We start from the raw sequence: 14,178 nt of genomic DNA, 5'->3' as shown, positions 1-14,178 counted from the left end.
CCAGTCTTTTCTTAAACACATCCAGAGATGGTGACTCCACCACCTCCCTGGGCAGCCCATTCCAATGTCTAATAACCCTTTCTGAAAAGAAATGTTTCCTAATGTCCAACCTGAACCTCCCCTGGCAAAGCTTAAGGCTGTGTCCCCTTGTCCTATCGCTAGTTGCCCAGGAGAAGAGGCCAACTCCCAAGCCACTACAACCTCCCTTCAGGTAGTTGTAGACTGCAATAAGGTCACCTCTGAGCCTTCTCTTCTCCAGGCTAAAAAACCCCAGATCCCTCAGCCGTTCCTCATAGGTCAGACCCTCCAGACCCTTCACCAGCTTGGTCGCCCTCCTCTGGACTCGCTCCAACACCTCAACAACTTTCTTGAAGTGCGGGGCCCAGAACTGGACACAGTATTCAAGGTGCAGCCTCACCAGTGCCAAGTAGAGAGGGACGATCACTTCCCTAGACCGGCTGGCTACACTATTCCTAATAGAGGCCAGGATGCCATTGGCCTTCTTGGCCACCTGGGCACACTACTGGCTCATGTTTAGCCAGCTGTCGATCAGCACCCCCAGGTCTCTTTCCGCCGGGCCGCTTTCTAACCACTCTTCCCCCAGCCTGGAGCGCTGCATGGGGTTGTTGTGGCTGAAGTGTAAGACCCCGCACTTGTTCTTGTTGAACCTCACGCTGTTGGTCTCGGCCCATCTATCTAACCTGTCCAGATCCTTCTGTAGGGCCTTCCTACCTTCCAGCAGATTGACACTCCCACCCAGCTTGGTGTCATCTGCAAATTTGCTGAGGGTGCTCTCAATCCCTACGTCTACATGATCTATAAAGATATTGAACAGCACCGGTCCCAGAACTGAGCCCTGGGGAACACCACTAGTGACCGGCTGCCAGTTGGACTTTGCCCCATTCCCCACCACTCTCTGGGCTCAGCCATCCAGCCAGTTTTTAACCCATTTAAGAATCCACCCATCGAAGCCCTGGACAGCTAGTTTGTCTAGGAGGATGCTGTGGGAGACAGTGTCCAATGCCTTACTGAAGTCTAGATAGACTACATCCACAGCCCTGCCCTTATGAAAGAGTTGAAGTAAAATGGAAGAGGGGAATAAAGAATTCATCCAGAGGAAGCTGCATTTCAGGAGTGCTGAAGTCTTGGACACCTAATTCATTTTGTATTAAATGAAGTGGATGGAAAAATTAAGAGTTCTTTGAGGAGAAAACACTGTAGAAGGCTGTTGGAACGAATCCAGAGGAGGGCCACAAAGATGATTAGAGGGCTGGAGCACCTCTTCTATGAAGACAGGCTGGTAGAGTTGGGGCTGTTCAGCCTGGAGAAGAGAAGGCTCCAGAGAGACCTTCTAGCAGTCTTCCAGTACCTGAAGGGGCCCTACAGGAAAGCAGGAGAGGGACTTTTTACAAGGGCATATAATGATAGGATGAGGACGAACAGTTTTAAACTGAAAGAGGGTAGATTTAGATTAGATATTAGGAAGAAATGCTTGACTGTGAGGGTGGTGAGACACTGGAAGAGGTTACCCAGAGAAGTTGTGGATGCCCCCTCCCTGGCATTGTTTAAGGCCAGATTGGATGAGGCTTTAAGTAACCTAGTCTAGTGGAAAGGTGTCCCAACCTGTGGCAGGGGGGTTGGAACTAAATGATCTTTAAGGTCCCTTCCAACTGAAACCATTCGAAGACTGCCCCCTTCTAATCCTGCACTGCAAATTACAAATGCAATATTCCTCTAGTTTTCTGTCACTTTGCTTTGCTGTCTTCTGCCTATTACAGTGTGATGTCTTTGCAAAGGCAAGTGTTTTTCCAGTTTACCTGCACTTTGGTAGCTCTTACACTCTCCTGAAATACAGTTTTATTTCTGAGTCCTCTTATACAGAAGATAGTACTGAGCCTATCACCAACACATCACGGATAAGCACTTCAATTCACACAATATTTTCTGAAAAAGATGGGAGGCACTGAACTTTGACCACCTGTTTGAATGAAAATCATCATTGCTGCTGCGCTTTGAGCCAATTTCATGTTGACAAGCTATACCAGGTTCTGAGCTAACCTCACAATTTAGATACTTCTTTCATCCCTGAAAGAATATGGACCAAGATGTAACTAACCAAATGTCCAGGCATCAAACTTAAGGTAACCTAGGATCTCTTTTATTCTTACCTGGAATTATGAAATATTGATAAAAATTCAGCAAAATAACATATTCAATACAGAGTCAGAGAATCACAGAATGGTTAAGGTTGGAAGGGACCTCTGGAGATCATCTAGTCCAACCCCCTGCCAAAGCAGGTTCCCCTAGAGGATGTTGCACAGGGTCGCATCCAGGCAGGTTTTGAATATCTCCAGTGAAGGAGACTCCACAACCTCCCCAGGTAGCCTGTTCCAGTGCTCTATCACCCTCAAAGTAAAGAAGTTTTTCCTCATATTTAGATGGAACTTCCGATGTTTGAGTTTGTGCCCATTGCCCCTTGTCCTGTCACTGGACACCACTGAGAAGAGTCTGGTCCCATCCTCTCAACACCTGCCCCTAAGGTATTTGTAAGTATTGAAAAGATCCCCCGCAGTCTTCCCTTAACCAGGCTAAACAGACCCAGCTCCCTCAGCCTCTCCTCCTAAGAGATGCTCCAGTCCTCTAATCAACTTTGTAGCCCTCCCCTGGACTCTCTCCAGTAGTTCCCTATCTTTCTTGAACTGGTGGGCCCAGAACTGGACACAGTACTCCAGGTGAGACCTCACTAGGACAGTGTAGAGGGGGAGGATAACTTCCCTTGACCTATTGGCTATACTCTTCCTAATGAACGCCAGGATACCATTGGCCTTTTTGGCCACAGGGGAATATTGTTGGCTCATGGTGAACTTGTCCACCAGGACTCCCAGGTCCTTCTCTGCAGAGCTGCTTTCCAGCAGGTGAGCCCCCAGTCTGTACTGGTGCTTGGGGTTATTCCTCTCTAGGTGTAGGACCCTGCACTTGCTTTTGTTGAATTTCATTAGGTTCCTCTCTGCCCAGCCCTCTAGCCTGTCCAGGTCTCACTGAATGACAGCACAGCCTTCTGGTGTATCGACCACCCCTCCCAGTTTTGTGTCACCAGCAAACTGGCTGAGTGTACACTCTGTCCCTTCATCCAGATCATTGATGAATACGTTAAACAGGACTGGACCCAATACTGACCCCTGGGGAAGACCATTGGCTACAGGCCTCCAACTAGACTCAGCACCACTGATCACAGCCCTCTGAGCTCTGCCATTCAGCCAGTTCTCAATCCACCTCACACTCCACTCATCTAACCCACACTTCCTGAGCTTACCTATGAGGATGTTACAGGAGACAATGTCAAAAGCCTTGCCGAAGTCAAGGTAGACAACATCCACTGTTCTCCCCTCATTTACCCAGCTGGTCATGTCCTCATAGAAGGCCATGAGATTGGTCAAGTATGATTTCCCCTTGGTGAACCCATGTTGACTGCTCCTGATAACCTTCTTTTCCTCCACATGCTTAGAGATGACATCCAGAATGAGCTGTTCCATCACCTTTCCAGGGATGGAAGTGAGGCTGACCAGCCTGTAGCTGCCTGAGTCCTCCTTCTTGCCCTTTTTGAACACTGGAGTGACCTTGGCTTTCCTCCAGTCCTCAGGCACCTCTCCTGTTCTCCATGACCTTCCAAAGATGATGGAGAGTGTCTTGGCAATAACATCTGCCAGTTCCCCTAGCACTCATGGGTGCATCCAACTGGGATGCATGGATTTCTGCGTGTCCAGTTTGTTTAAATGATCTCTGACTTGACCCTCCTCAAACAAGGGAAAGTCTTCCTTTCTCCAGACGTTCCCTCTTGCCTCCAGGGTCTGGGATTCCTGAGGACTGGCTTTATCAGTAAAACTGAAGCAAAGGTGGCATTCAGTGACTCTACCTTCTCTGTATCCTCCATCACCAGGGCACCCTTCTCATTCAGCAGCGGGCCCACATTTTCCCTAGTCTTCCTTTCGCTGCTGATGCACTTGAAGAAGACCTTGTTTTCCTTGGTGACCCTTGCGAGATTTAATTCCAAGTGGGCCTTAGCCTTCCTCATTGCATCCCTGCATACTCTGACAACGATCCTATATTCCTCCCAAGTGGCCTGTCCCTTTTTCCACATTCCATAGACTTCCTTCTTCCATTTGAGTTTTGCCAGAAGCTCCTTGCACATCCACGCAGGTCTCCTGCCCCCTTTGCTCGATTTCTTGCTCATAAGGATGTACTGATCTTTAGCTTGGAGGAAGTGATGCTTAAATATTAGCCAGCTCTCTTGGACCCCCCGACCTTCTAGAGCCCAATCCCATGGGATACCCCCAAGTAGCTCCTTGAAGAGGCCAAAGTCTGATCTCCTGAAGTCCAGGGTTGTGTTCCTACTTATTGGCCCTCTTCCTTCATGCAGGACCCTGAACTCCACCAGCTCATGATCACTGCAGCCAAGGCTACCTTCACATCCCGAACAAGACCTTTGCTATTTGTTAGTACAAGGTGTAGCACTAACATGTGGGAATTAATGTAGTTGTAATTCGGGGATATGGAAATAAAACTGAAAAAAAGAAAAAACCTCATTCTGTTCAACATTAGTGTCAGAAAATGTTAAATAGTTTGGTAGAAAATGATAATAATTAAAAAAAATATAATAATGCCATCATCCAGACAGGATCATAGTTAAATTCTAACAAACTTATGACCTAACCAGCTGAGAACAGAACCTTAAAATAAGAAACTCAGATTAATATTAGTAAGTTTCCAAAACATATGTATTTTTTTCATGTGCTAAAAATAAAATTACAAAACCTCATACTTTCTCCATCACAGTATATCAAGCCCTTTTGATGTTTTTATGAGCTCAGGTGCCTAATATCCCCTTTCAGTAATCACTGCCACTTACAGTAGCAGATGTTTGATTTGAGGAGACAATTTGTTAAATTCTGAGTAGCAAATTATAGTCATACCGTACAGCTTGTTAAATGATTAGTATATAATCATATACTTATTCTTAGGTGTTTCACTTTTGGAACAGCTGAAATGTTTCGAAAATCTTTTTTTTTAACAAGGACATTAGCAAACTGTAACATAACATCTCATCATAATGAACAGATCAAAATTGTTTTCAAATTATTAGTAATCAATTAATTTCCTGGTCAACATGATCATGCATGCATTTCAGTATTTTACAGTAAAATCTATCAAGACCATGTATTTGTTGCAGGAACGAGGTTAAAAATCACAGGTGTTTCAAGAAACAAGCTTTATGAAATGTCTGAGTATCATCTGAGTAACTGTTTTCTTTAACTGAATAATTGAAGATAAAAATATATAAGTAACAGTATGAAGTATATCTTTTTTTTGCTGATGGTAACAGACAAAAGAGCTAACAGGCATCAGTGTTGACAACAACTATTAATCATCTAGATGCTTCCTTAAAATAGCTTCATTGTACTACACACTCATGTAGTACAATTAACAAATTCCTAAAACTGTAGAGTGTGTATTTCTGATTCAACAATAGCATTTTTTTGTATATAGAACCTGCAGGATTTCAGTCTTTATTAGAACACCAGTGACATAGAAATAGCAAAAAAAATGAGTTTAATATCGTTAAAGATTGATTTCCCTGGTAATACCAGCTGTGCTAGTTGTATAACTTGTAAAAAGTAGAGAGAAAAATAAATGCAAGTGCATTGAAAGAAACTGCTCATCTTCACTCAGTAAAATAAATGAATATGACAGAATTATTTCCATTATCTTGGAATACCGTTTCCTTTTAAAGGCATAACTTTATGTCTGTATGCATTTCCTCTGCATGCATGCATATATTAGAAGGGGAGGAACAGAAAGAAGCAGTAGCATGAGAAAAAAGACAAATGTTAAAAGTGATATTATGTAGATAAAATATTAATAAAAATAATAAAATTTTTTACTTGCTTCTTCATCTGGTTCATGTCACCATGATGTGTAAAATCAATTGCTCTGAACATTAGAGTAGCTACTCATTTACCTATTAATAAAAATACTGTACTTTAATCAAAGCATGACTTACAAAGTCTGTTTCTAATTTAATTTTAAAAAAGAACAAGTGAAGAAAAAATAAACATATATAATTCAACCCCCATATCTGAATTTCAGAAAAGTAAAATTAAAATCTGAATATAATGTTGAAGCAGAGGAACAAGTTAATCTACAATTATAAAATCAGTTAGTGTTTTCTAGTCAAGGAAATCAAAACAACATTAAGAACAAAAGGCAAGAATCTGATGCATCTTACAAAGAAATGAGAACACATATTAACAAAACATTTATAGATTAGAATAGAAATAAACCAATTTAATTATATGTAGTTAATTCTATAGAGAACAAAATTTGTATGATTAAGAAGACAACTACATAGTTGTTGAGATAAACACTTTCTGTGGCTTAATCAAGTTTCAAGTTTTGCAATTCTATTCAGAATTTCACCAGAACATTCAGAAACAGGAGATACTGTGAACCTTTTTTATATTATAATCCTGCAAATTTTTTGTCTTCTTAACCAGTCCTGAAAGTCCACAGACAGCTTGTGCACTTACACCACAGAAAAATTCTGCAAAACAACATCTAATTACTAGACAGAATATTAATCTGAAACAAAAAAATTGGTTGCTTCATCTTAGACTCATAAGCTTATGAATGAAACATACTCAGTTTTCACAGAAAAGTAAAGAACATCCTTCATGACCAAAGACTTAATCTTATCTCATTAGTTGGAGTAATGAGCACAAACTCAAGAAAAAAAGAAAAATCCTTCCTAAAATCCTTTCTATCATTTATTTTGTAAACTTCCAAATATGTTCAAACTTTTTGGTTCCATTTTGTTTTGCTATTTTATGTTATATAAGCAAAAGAAAGCTTTGTTATTATATTTGTATTGAAACTGCTTTTTGGAAAAATGACAGAATACATATTGACAGAATCCACAAATTCTTACTTGATTATTATTCCAAAAGAGAAAAATCTAGTTAAAGAGATTTTTACTATTGTCTCCACATCTTGGGTATATCATGATTGCCAAAGTCATGTAGACTTTATTTTTCACATTATTATACATCACTGTTAACTCATCAGAATGTTTAAATACAGACTGAAGCTAAATCACTAGGCCTATTCTGCTTCATTCAGTTCAGTTTTTATACTGTTCTAGTGTTCTTGCAAGAGCTAATTTTCCTAAACTGTTTGGGGTTTTTTTCCAATTTTTGTTTTTCTTTTTCTGATATTTAAACCTCACCCACCTCACTTCGTCCCATTATGAAATATTTTTTTCTTTTTTCACAGAAGTTGTATTTATTCTTATTCAGTAGAAAAAAAACCCACCGTGGTGTTCAGAAATGATGAACTTTTAAACATGTTTAGAGAAGAGCAATAAGGGAACAACGAATCAAAAGGTACAGCACAGGAATTGAAAGTATTAACGTGCCATTTTTGTCATGCTAATAAATTAGAAAAATGTGGGAGCTATAAAAAAGACACAGATAGTCTAACAGTAATTCTATATTTAATCTTTCTCTATATTTATCGGCAATATATACATAATGGAATGTGAAGAAAGAGAAAAAGATGTAACAGTAAGTCCAAGAAAATGGAACAGTGGTTAAAAACCATCAGGGATTATCTGTGTCTATTCATCAAGGAATACTACGAAAAGATTCTACAGAAAATAGGCTTTTGCTTTTGAAAACAATACCTTTCATAGGGAAAAATACTGGATTGTCAGACAAATGAACTTCCATGTCTTTTTGTCTCAGTTGCCCGGAACGTTGATCATCAAATTCTGCAAATATATTTTAGGTTGTAGATATGGATTTTTATGGAAAACTATTTAATTCTAGAACTATGGCAAGAAGGTCATAACAGGTATTTTTACAAAGAGTTTATTCTTTTAAATACTTCACTTTGCTTAGGAAAATATTGAAAATCCTTTCAAAACACAAATAATAAATCCACATAAAATGTACAATTACACAAAAATCTCTTAAATCAATAGCTGGGATACTCCGTCTCTTAGAAAAGTCTCGTTGACCTCCAGCTTTTAATTAAAAGTAGTTAAAAACGATCACAATTACTCTATGTTTTCCATCATATGTGGATGATCATAGACATATTATGTATCACAAACAAATGTATCAATAGGGTGATACCACCACCGATTTGCAGAGGATTGATTATTTTATGATCAAAACCACTAGATTTCTTTGGGTTGCTGCTGCTGTGCAAAAACTTCTTATATAACTGATAAACTACAGATAGTTGATAACTATTCTTTAATGTGACTACCTCATATCTCTAAAATTTAACCAATAGGCTTCTAGAAATTGGTTAAAATTATTTGTCTCACTTTATATTGACCATCTTTTTCATGACTAATCGGGCAAGACATTTATTATGACTCAAGGACAGAAATTTATTAGTTATTTCCAGCCTTATTTCATTCATGAATACTTTTATCTGTCTAATCACATCTCCATGTGAGATAAACTAATTGTCCATGTCTGTTCATCTATCAAAAAAGTCTCTAAAAGAGAGAGAAAATGAAAGTCTTTGCAAGTCTCTTATACATAAATGATACAAATAAATTATAAAATAATTGTAAAACTTTAAAGAAAAAACTAAATGCATTTGATTGCAGCCTGTTGGGAAGAAACTTTCTGACAGTTAGGAGAGAGGAGTTTTGGAAATATTCTCCTATTTGTTATTTAAACAAAATTAATCCAAATAAAAAAATAGGTGGATAATAGAACAGATGGCTTAAATTTCCCTCACAGTACAGTAAAATTAATTAAATAATGTGTCAGATCCATAACTTTAAAGGAAAAGAAATGGAAAAAATAATTCTTCTGCATATTTTAAATCCATATTGGATTTCATTAAAATTTCTTACATTTTAAGACAGCTTTGATAACCAATGGTGAGAAAAGTTTCTAGTTGTTTTGACAGGATTTCATATCTCACAGCACTTACATATAGCTAACTGAAAGAAAGATATTTAGAATAAGTTAGTCATTTAGGGCTTTTATAGGGGACCTTATAGAATGGAGAGAAACGAGCATTTCTGAAGTGTAATTCTATCTTAAAATGCATACTTATGGGAAATTAGATGTTCTCTGCTGTGTAAATCCAGTCCTTCAGGTGAAGAAATTTGTCTGAAGCTATCAAAGTTTCTTCTTTTGGAAATTAAAGTTCAAAAAAAAGAGCAAGAAATGAGAGGAAGAAAGAAAGGATGTTGTACAACTGGTTCTCATCCTATTTTTCCATTAAGATGTGGGTCTTAGGAGCTAGAAAGCTTTTGAGTCCCACACTTACAAAGGTACTTCTAAACAAAAAGATGTACTTCAAATCTTAGAGATGTGCAGTTCTCAAAACATTCACTAGTAAAACAGAGCTGTCATGATCATGTAGGACTTTTCTGTAAATGTCTTATTACTTTTGCTTCCAGCTTGCTAAAAAGTGAAGAGTTCCATGTTTTAGTCTTGGGGTTTTTTTTTGTTGTTGTTGTTTGCAGGTTTTTGAGAGTTTTTGTTTGTTTGTTTTTTGCTTATATTAGATACACAGAAATGTAAATAAACAGACATTTTATAAAACCCTTCATCTTCAGTTCTCCAAATGTAATGAAATTTAACAAACGGCTTTAATTCCTTCTTTTCAGCATTGTTGTGTGTATATTTCTTTGCATTTTTCACTATACAATAGATGTTTCTGCAATCAATCTGAACAAACTTTAAAACTGTTCTCAATTTAACAGTTGTTTACAGCTCAAGACTAAGATGTTCTTTGTACATTTGTTTCTCATTCATCCAGTAAACGATATTCTACCTTTTATTGAAAGTGAAATTTATTTTTTTTCAGTCAATTTAGAAAACCTCATGAGACACATGCATAAAGTATATAACATATCATCATGAATAACAGAAGAATATGGAAGAAAATTTAAGTGATCTAATGTGACCTCATTGTCTAAAACAGATGCCATTTTCCAATCATTTGACAAAGAATGATGACATAGAAAGGAGTTAGGATTGTAGAATGAGGTGTCAGAATGGCACAATTCTACCATGGGAGACATTGTTCTTATCCCCTTAGAATAAACATTTATAGCTGATTTGTTAAAATGTAAAGTGACAAGAGAAAGATATATCTTGAGATAAACTATTAAGTACACTTTGTGCTGACTTCAGAATCGGTGTCTGAGATTTCTTACTCAGCACTCAGAGTGATTTCAAGACCTATGGGAATTTTTAGTTCACCAGCTAGCTATTATACTTTTTCACTGAGGTCATGGTAAACTAGTAATGGCAATAAAATAGATACTCTGGAGAAAAATAGATTTTTACCTGTCTAACATTATGTTAAACAAAATGTTATTTTATAGAGAGAAACAATGTATAATTCTTTATTTGTCTTTGTTTATGTTTATTGTCTTGATATATGTGTGCATAATTTTATATATGTGTGTGTGTGTATAATATACATGCATATATAAAAACACAATGCATGCATACATTATATTTGCATGTATATTATAGATATGTACACATATAGACAATACACACAAGTACACACTAACATCTATGAAAGAACTTCTTGTCTAATCTAATAGCTTTGGACTTAAGGTTGTATAAATATTTGCTCACGTACCAAATTACTATTTTGGATATTGAAAAGTAAATGGCACCTAAAGTAAGGAATACATGCAAATATATGTGGAATTATGAAAAGAAAACTTCTTCATACACATCACAAGTTTTATATATTGATTTGTTAGCCTTGATAAATTTCAGCTTTAGGATTTCAGAAATACTACCTAGGAATAAATCTATATGAATATAGAATCATGTATCTGAAGGGGTGCTAAAAATTATGCAATCATAATACTAATTGTAAATAAGAATCACATTCTTTACTATTTTCATCTTTGCAAATATTTTCATAAAAGAAACACATTAGGTGATTTTCACTATAAATCGCTAATTCTTGTTTATGTCAGTTGTCCTATTTCACAGAAACAGAACACACACAAACAGAAAGTCATTGATGGTTCTGTTTTGTATAAGCCAGCAAAAGAAAAGGTCAGTACAAACCAGCAGGGTGGGAAGGGAACACTTTGTACATGAAAAAGAAATAAAAATATTATTTAGGAGGTGAGGAAAAGCCAGTATGTTCCAGAGAGAAGATACATTCAAGTTGAAATTATTATTTTTATAAATTGGAATAGGAAAGAATGCAAAATCAAGTTACAAGGAAGGAAAGCTATATTCTGATGAAGAAATCATATCAAAAGTCAGAGCTTCTAAAAACTAATCCTTTATAAAAGGAATCACAGAATACAGAAAAGCTGAAGTTGGAAGAAACATCTGGAGGTCATTGAGTCCAAACCCGTTGCTCAAAGCAGGATTACCTAGAGCATATTCCCCAGGGCTGTGTTTAGTCAGGTTTTGAATATCTCCACACAAATAAACTCCATCACGTCTCAGAGAGGTAATCTGTTGCAGTTTTCCATCACCATTACAGGAAAAAATTTTTTTCTTACATTTAAATGTAATTTCCTGTATTTCAGTTTCTGCTCAATGCCCTTTGCTCTGTCATTGGCCACCACTGAGGAGAGTCTAGCAGGCTCTTGATCATCAAAGAAGATCCTCTGATCACAGAAACTGCAACTCTACTGCTGGCACCAGCTTCACAAACAGCTGTTGACCCACAGGAACCTGCTTCTTAAGGCCTTTCACCTCACTGGCAGGACTGAGGAGAAAAACATCTGGTCCACCAGGCTCTTGACCATTTCCCCTAGCACATTTAGTCACATGTGATCCTTTTCAGGTCTCTCCTGGCAACATCACTGGTGTGCACATGGTAAAGCAGCAGGGTTTAATAGTCTGAGAGCCAGAGAAACCTCAGCAGTCTTCTCATAACATACTGGATCTGAACGCCCAGCATGCAACAAACCTCCCTAGACAGCAGGTCTAGGTCGGCAGATGAGGGCCTTTCCCCATAGCAGGGGGTCACTGCTATCACTTGCCAGTTCCTCCTGGTTGCTGCTGCAATGCTCAGACTCAGCCAGCTCAGATGCTTCATTGGACACAGCTGACAGCTCCTCACCAGTTATCAGGACACTAAATCTCTTCAGTAGTTGCAGACCTGCAGGTGGATCAAGATCTTCCCTCCTAGTGTTAGAAGCCATAACCTTCCAGACTTTTCAGGAGTCTCCACTTCCCACCCTGACAGGCAAAGATTTTGCCTGCCTTTCCTTTGGTACAGCTAGGGGTTTGGGCTCTTGAAGCTGCCAAGTCTTGGAGAAGATCTGGTTATATCTTTCTGGTGATCTCTGCTGCTGTGCAAACTGCTGATCTCCTCCTTCAATTCTTCCGCTTCGTGACATGGATGCTTCACCCCTGTCCACCTCTTACACACAAAAAACTTGCTACCTGCTGTCCCAGCCTCAGCAGGTGGTTCCAGGTGTCCCAGCAGCCCAGGACGTGGACAGCTGCATCCTCCTTGGGTCTGGGCTGAGGCCTCTGATGTTACAGGGATAATTGCTTCAGCACATGCTGGGGACCAGTCCTTGCAGTGCTTCACCACCATTGCTGAACATGTGCACTGCCCTTGGCAGATTTGCTGGCCCCCTTCTGTGTGCACTTCTCTGCAAAATACCGTGTAAAATGCTACACCTGTGGGCTGCCTCTATTAGCTGCACTCATATAAAGATAACATCTCAGTAAGTACTACAAAAACTTATTACATCTTTACTCATCTTTATTATATTAAAATGCAGTACAATACAGACTAACCTAGATCTGTGGTAATACGGGCAACGTCATGAATTGTGGCCATAATTTACACATGTATTAATGTAATAAAAAAATTTTAAAAACTTTCTGTATTTGCTGTAATCTCAGCATTAATTTCTTTCTTGTATACCTATTACAGTTTTTTTGTTAGCTTCATTTGTCGAGAAGACTGGAATCGTAGATCAAGTAATATGTGTCGATCGCAGAATTTTCCTCCTTGCTTAACATGATATTATTTCTTTTGTGATTAAATGTTAATAAATCTTTCTTGGTATTTCTGTCTGTTTTATTCTCCTCTATGAATTCTTACTTCATCTTTTCTCCTTTTCCCATCCTCCGTTTCAGATTTCTGGCAATTCTATATTCTCTTTCTCTCTCTCCATTTCCTTGGTTTGTTCCTGTCAATTTTTTAAACTCATACCATAGAGTCCAAGAAAAAAGAGCAGAGTGACATCCAGATGCATGTCAAATGCTCTATTTAGTGGCAGTAACAGAAATAAAAATATGTTTCTAAAGATGCTGTACATCCCCACTTTATTTCCAATGCACAAAGATGCCTGTCTTCAAGTGAATATCTTTCAGTGAACAGTAAAAAATACAGAAACTTGAAGTCTAGATACGTTCAGTGCGATTGCACTAATTAATGGAAAAAATCGTAAAAGGTTATTGAACACAAATTTACAATAACCAGCTCAATTAAAAAAATAGTGTCTATGCAGGAAGTTGGGAGAATTTAGGAGATTATATGTTGAGAAAATATTATGTGCCCCATTTTCATTTCCTTCACTGGGTTTGTATTGTCAATGCTCTTCAAAATAGGTTGTCAGTTGACCTAGATGCAGGGAAATCATTCATACATTCTTAAATTGTCAGGGATGTCATGAAAACATAACCAGTATTCCAAGCCATTTGTGACAGAAGCACATTTTTCGGTGTTCAGTGTTCAGCCTATTACGAACTTTTGGAAATCTCTTCCTTTGGTCATAATGTCGAACCCTTCCAGCTGTGAGTAAAATTTGTGATTTATAAGTAAGTATTCCTTGGCTAGAACATCCTCTGAATGAAAGTAGAAATGTTACAGGGGAGATAAAAGAGATTTAGAAATGTCACGTTACTTTTATACTCCATGTATTCCTCACAGTTTTTCTATGTGATTAGCAGTGGGTTTCATCACATGAAAACTTACCAGATATAATATTAATAATACTGATCTACTTTGGTATTAAAAGCTGCAGTTTAAAATTTCCCATTTCAGAATACTCAAAATCTCTAAACTTAACTACATTGCAACAATTTATTGCAGGAAAGAAATTTTCTGCTTATATGCTCTTCTTCAGCTCCAAGAATT

This window comes from Nyctibius grandis, chromosome 2, assembly GCF_013368605.1.
Source record: "Nyctibius grandis isolate bNycGra1 chromosome 2, bNycGra1.pri, whole genome shotgun sequence".
Taxonomy (NCBI): domain Eukaryota; kingdom Metazoa; phylum Chordata; class Aves; order Nyctibiiformes; family Nyctibiidae; genus Nyctibius; species Nyctibius grandis.
This window is presented reverse-complemented; position numbering follows the sequence as displayed.